The sequence below is a fragment of the Amborella trichopoda genome, chromosome 7 (genome assembly GCF_054954075.1).
Source record: "Amborella trichopoda isolate Santa Cruz 75 chromosome 7, AtrichopodaSantaCruz75HAP2 v2.0, whole genome shotgun sequence".
NCBI lineage: Eukaryota > Viridiplantae > Streptophyta > Magnoliopsida > Amborellales > Amborellaceae > Amborella > Amborella trichopoda.
In genome coordinates this window covers 34420274-34432030 of record NC_142342.1, presented here as the reverse complement: position 1 = coordinate 34432030, position 11757 = coordinate 34420274, and the positions used below count along the sequence as shown (strand labels likewise).

Below are 11757 nucleotides of genomic sequence, written 5' to 3'. Positions count from 1 at the left end.
GTCATTCTCAACCGTTGCCAAAACGTTTCCAGGGCAAATAAGAAGGCCACAAGCCTAGACTTCGCAAGGGCATAAAACCCAACTCCCTACGATTTTTGTGAAGAGAGACAGAGAGAGAGAGAGAGATTTGTAAACGTCGCAAAGAGAGCTTCTGCTTGTTGTGGGCTTTTTTTATTATTAAAACACAGTTTTGTGGGAAAATAGCCCTCAATTTGTAGAGAGCCGCCTCATATTCCATCGCCTTGGGTAGTGGTATTGTTGCAATTATCATATGGGACTGGCCATGAAGCATACACTTTCATTTGTTACATCAACTTTTTTTATTGTCAAAAGCAAAAAGAGAGCGAGAGATAGAGAGAGCGGAAAAAATGGGAAGAAGAAATGCGGGTAGAGAGAGAGGGGTAGAGAGAAAAAGAGTGACGGTGGGTAGAGAGAAAGAGAGATAGAGAGGGGGCAAGTAAAGAGAGATTGAGAGAGGGTGGGTAGAGGAGGCTAGAGAGAGAGTGAGAGAGAACGTGGGTAGAGAGAGGCAGGGTAGAGAGAAAGAGAGAGAAACTGGTAGAGAGAAAGAAAGAGAGGATGGGTGGACAGAGGTAGAGAGAGAAAGTGAGAGAGCAAGTGTGTCACATGACTAAAATGAAAAAGAGAGAAAAAAAGGGAAGAGAGAGAATGATATTTTGGTCCCAATTTCATTGACTTTTTGAATGGGGGTAAATACAAAGAAAATTAGTGTTGAGGTTTGGGTAATAATACAAAAATATTGGGGAGGGTAAGATGTGTAGAAAGATAATTTTTTTTTTTATAGGGGGGGTGCATAGAACTTACGCTATTTGATTTTGTGGAACCAAAGAATAGTATAAAAAAATTAAAAGATCTGGTTCTAATCAAATTACAATTTGAAGTTCACAGATTTGTAACCTCTTTCTTGTAAACTTCTAGCATCAGTAACTCGATCTCAATCAAAGTTATAACGAGGTTGTATTGTAATTTTGTGTAATGGGAAGTTATGGAACTAATTAGTTAGTACTTATTACTATAAACATGTAGTTATTATTGTAAGTAGTTAGTTATAGAAAACAAATATAGTTGTAAGAACCTCTATTTAATAGTGGTGTATTGTATGAAAATTGGGTCATATGTATCAAGTTTATAATGTTTTTATATACCCTATTTTTTATGTTTGTTAAAAAGAAAAGTTTTTCTTCTACCTCATCTTGATTATTCTTCATCTATCTCTTTGGAGGTGAGACTTGGGCTAGTATCATATTGTTACACTAATTGAGAAGCATATTATTTCGTTATTGTGGCATTCATTTTTCTCTATGTTGTATCAAAGACACAACGGTGGTGGTGATATTGTCTTGACTCCTTTAATGAAGAAAGTCGATTGTCCTTCTGAAGATGGATTCAGGTGAAACTTTGAATGGTTTTAATGTTGAGTTGGGAACTTAACTCAAGGCAATCTTTTTATTTCTCAATTCCTCTTAAAGATAAAAATCTTTATTCAAAGATCTCCCTTGTTGTTTCGGAAGAAGCTATTCTGAAGGCACAAATGAAGCAGCACATCATTCATGAGTTAAAGAGTTAGTATATTCCCTATGTTACTTTTTTTTTTTTTGGAACAATAACACAATAGATTCCCTATGTTACTTCTAATCAAGGGTGGGCTACACAACCATCTTTGGTGGAGTTTGAGAATCTCCTTGCTAACCCATTAAATGGCCGGATTTTCGATTTTGGAAAGTGATGGAGATGATCACATCACACTCAAGAGCTAATCAGAGTCTCCTTTCAAAAAAATCACTTCCAAGTGGAGTGTTAAAGTTGTTAAAGTGTATTTTCCATTAATTATATTAGTTTTTATTTTATTTGAGTTTATTTTAAGTGATATAGTATATTGTATTTCTAATTTTGTATAATAAGAAGTTAGGGAACTATTTGATAGTTAGTAGTTTTTGTTGTAAATAAATAGTTATTGATATAAGTAGGTAGTTATTATAATAAATATGATTGTAAGAACCTTTATTTTAAAAAATATGCATTGTGGAAAAATTGGGTTACATATATTAGTCAAGACGATAATTTGGATTGAAATTTATCACTTATTGAGTCCAAACTTCTTTTTTAGAACCTCTAGAAGCTTCCTGAGGAATATAGAGTCAATATGATGTAGACTCAATTCGTATCCTGACGCTATGCACTTTGACGTTAACTACATTGACGGCTTAAGCTTCACTTACATCGATCCCTACTTTGAACAACGATTCAATTATAATCAAATATGGAGATTTTGAAGGTTAGGATTCACTTTGAATGGGCTTTTATCGGGGCTTTTTGTTACTAGTGTGCATTAGGACTGCTGCTACTTTTCTAGGCATTTGGTTCGGCTTCAAGATACTAGGTGAGTTCGGAAAGGGTGATCTCTAAATTTAGTTTTGAAGGCTTTGGTTAAAAAAAACCTTAAAAATTCAATTAGACAAGATGGGGTTAGGGGTTGCAATCGGATCTGACCTGACAACCCAGCGGGTCAACTTGATATGGATCTGACTCCGAGTCCATGTTTGGTCTTGATGGGGTTAGGTCTGAGTCCAAAACCCTCCACCCGAGTCAAATCTGGTTCGATTCTTGGTCCGGGTCCAGGTCGACCTGACACAAACTAGACCCCAACATATACACATTTACAATATATGTCATACACACACACACATATATATAGGAAAACTCTAAAAAGTACCTATAGGCGAAAATGAATAGTATTTCTTCTTGTCACGGACTTGTTATGCTTGTGGCGGTTTATTAAACAGACCTGCAACGGACAACGTAATGTCCGTGATGCTTCCTAGTGATTTTTGACCATCACGAACCTAGCATGTCCGTGACAGTACTGCCACGGACTTGCTAAGTCCGTCGCAGACATTTTATCCACTATGCCTGATTGTTTTGGATGGTGATGAGCCTATAGGCAAAACCGCTATTTATTTTCGGCCATAGGCATTGCGTAAATGCTTCCATATATATATATATATATATATATATATATATATATATATATATATATATATATATATATATATATATATACATATGAAAAAAACTCATGTACGCCCATGGGCTTACCGTATAGAATGCGCCCAACGACCTAGATTGAATCGAGGCCTATCTGATGCTCACAGATATTTAATAGTATTTGAATTTTAATTGTTTTTCTACAAATCGGATTGATTTGATAAGAAATTTTGTGTGTTCATCAAAAATAGAAAAATCTACGAAAAATATCAAAAAAATATTTTACATGAAAAACATTGACCAAAATATCCTCAAAATGTTTCGGGAGGTATTTTGGTTAATTTGTTTCATGTAAAATATTTTTTTAATATTTTTCATAGATTCTAAAAATTTATATGAACACGAAAAAAAAATTTTAGGTCAATCCGATTTATAAAAAATAAAATAAAATTCAAATACTATAAGGCATCCGTGAGCATCAGATCGGCCCAGATTCAATCTGGGCAGTTGGGCGTATTCTCTACGGTAAGCCCGTCAGCGTACTGTAGCATCTTCCATATATATATATATATATATATATATATATATATATATATATATATATATATATATATATATATACACACACGTGTGTGTGTGGAAAATATTGAGATTAGCCCACTAGCTCATATGAACATATGAGGTCAACGTACTAATTGAATCTAGGCCGATCTGACAGTCACTACCTCATTTCGTATTTAAATTTTTATTGTTTTTTTAAAAATTTATATAATTTGAAAGTTTAGGTATGTATTCTCATCAAGACGCACTTAATAAAAATATTTTAAAAACAATTCACAAAAAAGAAATTCACTAAAATACCTCTAAAACGTTTCAGGGATATTTTTATCAAAAAATTATTTTTTTGATATTTTTATTAGATTCTCCTATTTTTTAAGAATACACGCTTAAAATTTCAAATTATTTGGATTCGTAGAAAATAATTTAAAATTCTAATACGAAATGAGGTCTTGACTGTTATATCGGTCAGATTGATGAACACATATATTCATATGAGCTAGTGGGCTAATCTTGGCATTTTCTATGCTGAGATTACCCCACTAGCTCATATTGAAATGGAAAATGCTCAGATTAGCCCATTAGCTCATATGAACATATGAGCCCAACGGCCTAGATTGAATCTAGACAGATCTGACGGTCATGACATCATTTCGTATTTGAATTTTAATTGTTTTTCTATAAATCTAAATAATTTAAAATTTGAGGCTTGTATTTTTCTCATCAAGGCACATCTAATAAAAATATTTTAAAAATAATTTGTGAAACATAAATTCACCAAAATACCCCTGAAATGTTTCAGGGGTATTTTTGTTATTTTTATTGTAAATTATTTTTTTGATATTTTTATTAGATTCTCTTATTTTTTAAGAATAAATGCCTAAAATTTCAAATTATTTGGATTTACTTAAAAAAAACTAAAATTCAAATATGAAATGAGGTCGTGACTATCAGATCGGCCCAGATTGATGAACACATATGTTCGGCCCGGATTGAATCTAGGTCGATCTGAAGGTCACGACCTCATTTAGTATTTGAATTTTAATTTTTTTTTTACAAATTCAAATAACTTGAAATTTTAGGAGTCCATTTTTCACATCAAGGTGTACCTAATAAAAAACTTTTAAAAATAATTCACAAGAAATAAATTGATAAATATACCCCCAAAATGTTTCAAAGGTTTTTTGGTCAATTTATTTCTCGTAAATTAATTTTTTTGATATTTTTATTATATTCTTCTATTTTTGAAGAATACACATCTAAAATTTTAAAATCACTGCTTATATTTAATGTTAGAAAGTTGAATCCCAAAGTCGTTAAAAAGGAGGTTCAATCTATCCCTTATTTGGCTACTCCGTCAGCCTCTCAAAGCCATTGGGTGGTTTCTACTTGAATAAAATATAAGGAACCTCTAATATGGGGATCCCAATAAGATCTTGTTTCTTAACTGACTTGAAAGAAAGTAGTTGTATGGAAACCATAATACGAGTATGACAAATAGAGTATAAATATAGACATATGAATCTCAAAGTAGTGCTCATCTACTAGTATGGCAACTTGAGATCCACTTGACCTATGCGATTTATATCACAGATTTTAAAATATAGAGTTACTTCTCTGAGTTTTGACAAAACCTAATAAAGCAACATTTTTTATCTTGCTCTTCTAACATACTTTACGAATTAAATTGTCAGCTACACAGCTATCCAATAAGAGAACCTTGAGAATAAGCAAGATTTTGTCTCACTAAAAGAGAATCCCGCCCAAAATTCCCTTAAAGCAAGACTTTGTCTCACTAAAAAAAAATACTGCCCAAAATTCCCATAACAAAAGCCTCTCTATAGGAAACCAGCTTTTTGTGATTCAAAGAGGCACCATCCAAACATTTATCTTTCCAGGAAGTCACTTCTCTCTTTGTACAGGAGACTCTTGCGTCTCTCTAGAGGAAGACCCTTTCCCCATAAGGTTACTCTAAATAGGGCGCACATATTATTTTCTCGCTCACTTCATATACATCTAAATAAACTTTCAATATACGACATATAGTAAAACCTAAGCAATTCAATAAATAGTCCTAATCTAATTGTTCTCAATCTTAACCCGTTGGAGGATTTCTATGCGAAGGTGATTTCCCTTATTACCCTATGCAACATACTAATATAGGCTGAAGCAACTAGCTGAACTTCATTTGACCACTACATGTGCTAGTTTTTGCTCTTGGGACAGATTTCAAAATATTTTACAAACAAGATGACCAATTATTTCGACCATAGAAATCTTTTCTTTTGGAATAGCTTTTTATCGCAGTTTAGATTTTCAACAACAAAACACTTGACCTTTCAACATTAGCTCCTTTTCTAATAATCATTTTTTCCCAGGTTCAAAAGTTAACATTCGGGTTGCCTAAAGCACAAAACTACTAAGTTCACAAGAGTTTAAAAAATACAATTTTTGAACCACCCAAATGTATGTAATTTAAGTATTTTACAATTTGAAAGGGAAAAATATATAATAAAACCATTTACTTTAGGTACAAAGTGGTGACAATTAATCATGACCATTAGATATGAAATTGGATGACTGGATTGATTAACCAAGCTCAAACTTCAAAGGAAATTTTCTCGAACTGTCTGAATCACCCAAAAAATTAGATTTCACATCGGATAGTTATAAATAATTATAACTTCCATATATCCATGGTAAATGATCACATTGTATAGAATCCTATTTGTAAGTCCTACTTTCGAATCACCCAACCCAATACACAAAGAAACAAAATATTTGTCTCATATTTTAAAGGGAAAAATTTATATAGAGCTGAGTTTCTAAACAATCAAATTTGAGCCTACATCAAAAATTTCATTAAAAGAGGTTGTTTTGATACCTAAATATCCTCAAATTGACCTTCTCGACATCAAGATCATGGACATGAAAAAAAAAATGGCTTTCAAGTTTTGAAAATAGTATATTTTGTAATGCATTTTTGGACCGTCAATTTTCAAGATTTTCAAATTTTTATAGATTTGTCGTTCTACATTATTTTTGAAACCTTAAACTTTATAAATAAAAAATAAAAATATATTTTAAAGCTATCACAAAGATTTCCAATATCGACACCACATTTCTCGATACTATTTGACGGCAGGCTCTAATTTGATTGTTTAGAGCCTACGCTCTATACAAACGCACCCTATTTTAAATACAAAATAAAATAAAACAAACTTTATATTTGTATTAAGCTTTTTACATATGCCAAAACACACATTGTTCTTGAGTTATATGCATTTTGCACTTTCAAAGATGAGAAAAAAAAAGACCATTAAAATTTCACTCGACATTCTAATTATTAACTCATCGATGAAGAGAGCTTCAACACATTCAATCAATAAGCATAACTGCATAAATAAGCCACAACCGATACAGATGAAGCAATCACCAGCATTTTATTGAACACTCTCACATTGTAAATCACAACATCAAATACAATTGAGATTGTTACTTTTGATGAAAGAATGGCATGCACATTGCTATGAAATCGATGCTTTGAAAATTAAAAAGAAAGCAAAAAAATATGAAAGAGTTACTTCAAATGAATTAGAAAGGAAAGTTGATTGACTGCTAAATCTCAGAAAATATAACAAACAAGGTTCTAGGCATCATCATTTGTCTTCTACAGCTTCCATATCTGTCTTTTCGCTCTTTACCCAATCGTCCTCCTTGTTATGCTTTTAGACTTGAAACACTAAAAAATTGATGATTCAAAGTAAGATCAGTCAAATTAAGAGAGAGAAAGATCGGTTTAGAGAGAAGAAAAGAAAAGGAAAATAAAAGAAACAAGAAAATGAACAAACAAAAGAAACAAGAAAATGGAATGTAGGCGTTTATGCACACATCGATCTATGAACATTTCTAAGAGGCCCTTCTTCTTTTACATTCTCTCCAACTGTCCCTCTCATCCACTTTTTCTCTCATCTTCTCTCAGCTCTCTCTCATCAAGCTCTCTCTCATCCTCTGTTCAGGTACTTCGTCATAAAACACAAGACGCATTCTGGCCCTCTTTCAACCGGCTTACCTTAATCCAATTCGGATTCTTAGACATAATTTTCCATGTCGCCATTCTCCATAATCGGTGTTATAGGTTTGATCCTGGATTTCTCCTCCGCTGATTTGAGCTTCTGGATTTTTCTCCTCAGCTGATTTTAGAGAGAAAGCTCCCACTCCAACCTGCACACCAGCTTTAAGCCTGAATAAGAGTAAAGCCACAGTAAATTTGCCCGAATAAGAGAATCGCCGCATAGTAAATTTTCCAAAAGAATTGCCACATAGTAAATTTTGAATAAGAGAATAGCCACATAGTAAATTTGCCCGAATAAGAGAATCGCCACATAGTAAATTTTCCAAAAGAATTGCCACATAGTAAATTTTGCTCAAGAATCCGAATTAGATTGGGGCAAACCCAATTAAGGAGAACCACGGTTGACGAACCACCTACAGACCAAAACGAAGAAGTGATAGAGGATGAGAGAGCTTGGAAAAAAGAGAGCTTGAATGAGAGAGAAAGTGGAAGAGAAAGATAGCTCGGTGGTTATGGTCTATGACGAAGCACCTGCACACCAAAATGAAGAAGTGACAGAGGATGAGAGCTTGGAAGAAAGAGAGCTTGGAAAGGATGAGAGAGAAAGTGGAAGAGAAGGATAACTTGGAGAGGATGAGAGAGAGGGAGAGCTTTGGAGAAGATGAGAGAGAAAGTGGAAGAGAAGGATAACTTGGAGAGGATGAGAGAGAGGGAGAGCTTTGGAGAAGATGAGAGAGAAAGTGGAGGTGACGGAGACTTGGAGAGAATGGAAAACGCGTCAAGAAAAAGACCTGTTTCAGGTACTGAAGATGTTGGAATGTGTGCATAACCGCCTACGTTCCATTTTCATGTTTTTTTGTTTGTTCATTTCATTTTTCTCTCTTTCTAAACCAATCTTTCTCTCTCTTAATCATAGTTTGTAATCGTAGTTCTTTTTGTAAGTCTCTTTTGTTTTTTTTTAGACCATCTATAAATGGGCTCACTATAAAATAAAAAACACATCATTTTTAGTTTAAATAATCGCATGAAAAAATCGGATAAAAATACTTTATATAAAAATATTGCTAATATATCGGGTTACGCTAAAAACAGAATGAAAAAATTGTATAAACTTATATTATAAATTTTAAAATTCTAAAAAATAAAAATTATGTCAAGGCCATGTAATTCATCTACAAAAACTTTACTAGACTAATACCTTCAAAGAATACATATCCTCTCGATTTTACAAAAAAAACTTACATTTCAAGAGTGAAAGGTATCAGCTTACTTTGACAAGAACATTATATTAAGAAACACAACAAACCCAACACTTCACTAGTTACCACTCATATCTGGATGGATTTGATGCGAGTGAATCTTACCATCAACTCACTTCTGCTGCCTTTTTATGGGTCCGAAGCGTACGACATGTTTTGTCTTTAACGCTGTAAGAGGAAAATAGATTCATATGTTAGCATTTAAATTGAAGCTAATACAATTGTAAATCGAATACATCAACAATAATGAAGATAATACAATTACAAATCAAAATAATGTAAAAGTATGCAGTTGTACCTGTCACAAACTAATGACGGGCAGTTCCTTTTATTATGTCCACTGCCATTGCATATGGCGCATTTCATTTTTTTTTGTTTTCCGCTTCCATCCCTCGGACCGAGCTTTCATTCTTTTAGTGGCCGGTTGTCCCTTTGTCCGTGCTCGTGTAGGTTCAAAGATATTATGACAATGGTTACTTCAACTCGGTGTGTTACTACAACTAGCAAAATTGGCATCTTAAAAAAATGTACCATATAAATCTACCCGTTAAATACTTTAAAAAACATCACACCTACTTACTGCATACCAAAAACAAATATGCTATATAAATTTATTTATGAAAATATTTTAACTATAGTATGGTGATAAATATACTATATAAATTTATTCATTAAATACTTAAACAACACACCTAGTTAGTAGGTAAAAAAAAAAAAGGACGGTTTGTATAGAGCCTAGGCTCTAAACAATCAAATTAGAGCCTACCTTCAAAATAATGTCGAGAAATGTGGTTTCACTACTGTAAATCTTTGTGATAGCCTTAAAACATATATTCATATTTATTTATGAAGTTTGAAAGATTTAAAAATACTGTAGATCAACAGATCTATGAAAACTTGAAAGTCTTGAAATTTGACAATCCAAAAATGTGTTACAAAATGCACTATTTGGAAAAATTGAAATCCATTTTTTTCTCATGTCTATGCATCGTGATGTCAAGATGATCAATTTGAAGATATTTAGGCATCAAAACGACATCTTCTAATGAAATTTTTGAGATTAACTCAATTTTGATTGTTTAGAGCCTCGGCTCTATTTAAACTTTTCCCAAAAAAAAAATACATAATTATGAATAATTTAACTATGGTATAATTACTATAGTTAACTATGGTATAGTCACCACATAACTATAGCTAAAGTTTTATAAATCTCTTTAATTGAAAAGGGGCACGCAGAAATTTGGATCTCACTTTGTTTACGGTTTAGAAAGGGAAGAAGGAAGAGTAGAGCGAAGAAGGAAAAAAGAAAATAGCCGTTGGGCTCATAGCCATTAGGGTTTATAGAGAGAAGAAGACAGAAGAAGAAAGAGGTCATGGGCTTCACAAACCCTAATGGAAGAGGCCTTAACTAAATTTTAGAGAGAGAAAAGGAAGAACCCTAATGAAAAAGGCCCTAGCTTATTTTTAGAGAGCGAAAAGGAAGATGGAATACTGATTTGGGATAATTTGAAGAGGGTTTTTTTCTCTGCTTTGGGATAGTTTAAAACATAATAGCAAGTTGGAGACTATCAATAAATAGGCTTACCATAAAATAAAATAAAAAATTGTTTTTATTTTAAAAAATAAGATGAAAAAATCACATAACAAATACAAATCTGCAAAAATACTTCATGTAAAGATATCGCCAATATATCTGTCCAGACTCAAAAAATCGAAGTAAAAAAATCGGATAAGTTAAAACTTTAGAAATTTTGAAATCTTAAAAAGTAAAAATTATGTCAAAGCCATCAATAACTAATCTATCTATAAAAACTTCAACAAATTTCAAACCTACTTAAATACATATAAAAAAAAATACCATATAAATGTTCTCATTAAATACTCTAGCAAAATATTGCACACCAAAAAAAATACATGATTTTTTTTATCATTAAATGCTTTAACTTTAGTATAATTACTTTATAACTATGCTTAATGATTAGCGTTAACTTTATATACATGCTTGCATTTGGGTCCTCTGTTTCTACTTTTTAGAGAGAGAAGGAGAGAAGGGCTTGTTAACAGGGGATCGTAGCATTTGGGGAAGCTGCCCTTGGTGACTAGGAGAAATGGGAGTTGAAGTAAACTGTATAAGTCGTGTGGCGTAGGATAATGATAAGAAGGATGAAGCAGGTTTAGAGAGAGAAACAAGGTTCGTTTCATTTTTTTTGGTTTTTTTCTATAAAATAAGCAAGAATCTGTGGTTTAATGGGGTTTTTCTGTGTAATTTGCAGGTTTCAAAGCTTGTGGTTCTAGAGAGAGAAACGTGGCTTTTTTCATTTTCTTGGGTTTTTTTCTGTAAAATCAGCAAAAAGGCTGTGTGGTTCAATGGGGTTTTTCTCTGTCAGTTACAGGTTTTAAAGCCTGTGGTTCTAGAGAGAGAAACATGGCTCTTTTCATTATGTTGCGTTTTTCTCGGTAAAATCAGCAAAAAGACTGTGATTCAATAGGGGTTTTCCTCTATAATTTGCAGGTTTCAATGCTTGTAGTTCTAGAAAGAGAAACAAGGTTCTTTTCATTTTCTTGGGTTTTTCTCTCTAATTTGGGGATAAAAATTTGCATTAACGATAAAAATTTCCATTTTAAGATTTTTTGTGTGGAAATAATATGTTTTTTTTAGAAATTATACATATAAGGAAGAAAAGTTGTTTCTCTTTCTAAAAAAAGAAATGTTTTTTTTTGTCCCCTTTTATTCGTTCTTCATGAAAATACATTTTTAACGGCATTATGAAAAAAACGTGTTTTTGTGACGAACTTTTCAAAAAAGCTCTGATTTAAATGTGTTCAAAAAATACTCCGTGTTTTTTTAAAAATTGACGA

At 32.5% G+C, this 11757-nt stretch overlaps 2 long non-coding RNA genes across 3 annotated transcripts; one reads left to right on the top strand and one right to left on the bottom strand.

The window, feature by feature from the left end:
* Positions 1–6984: 6984 nt before the first annotated feature.
* On the bottom strand, positions 6985–8487 carry LOC148781367 (uncharacterized). 2 transcript variants are annotated; one of them, XR_016059731.1, is made up of 3 exons: positions 8021–8446; positions 7637–7807; positions 6985–7306 (listed from the first exon to the last, which is right to left on the bottom strand). It is a non-coding gene; the product is annotated as an uncharacterized LOC148781367 (long non-coding RNA). The 2 variants fall into 2 exon arrangements; XR_016059730.1 differs by having other exon boundaries at positions 7637–8487.
* A 2410-nt stretch (positions 8488–10897) lies between these two features.
* LOC148781366 (uncharacterized) lies at positions 10898–11384 on the top strand. The gene is made up of 2 exons (XR_016059729.1): positions 10898–11089; positions 11172–11384. It is a non-coding gene; the product is annotated as an uncharacterized LOC148781366 (long non-coding RNA).
* The last annotated feature ends 373 nt before the right edge of the window (positions 11385–11757 follow it).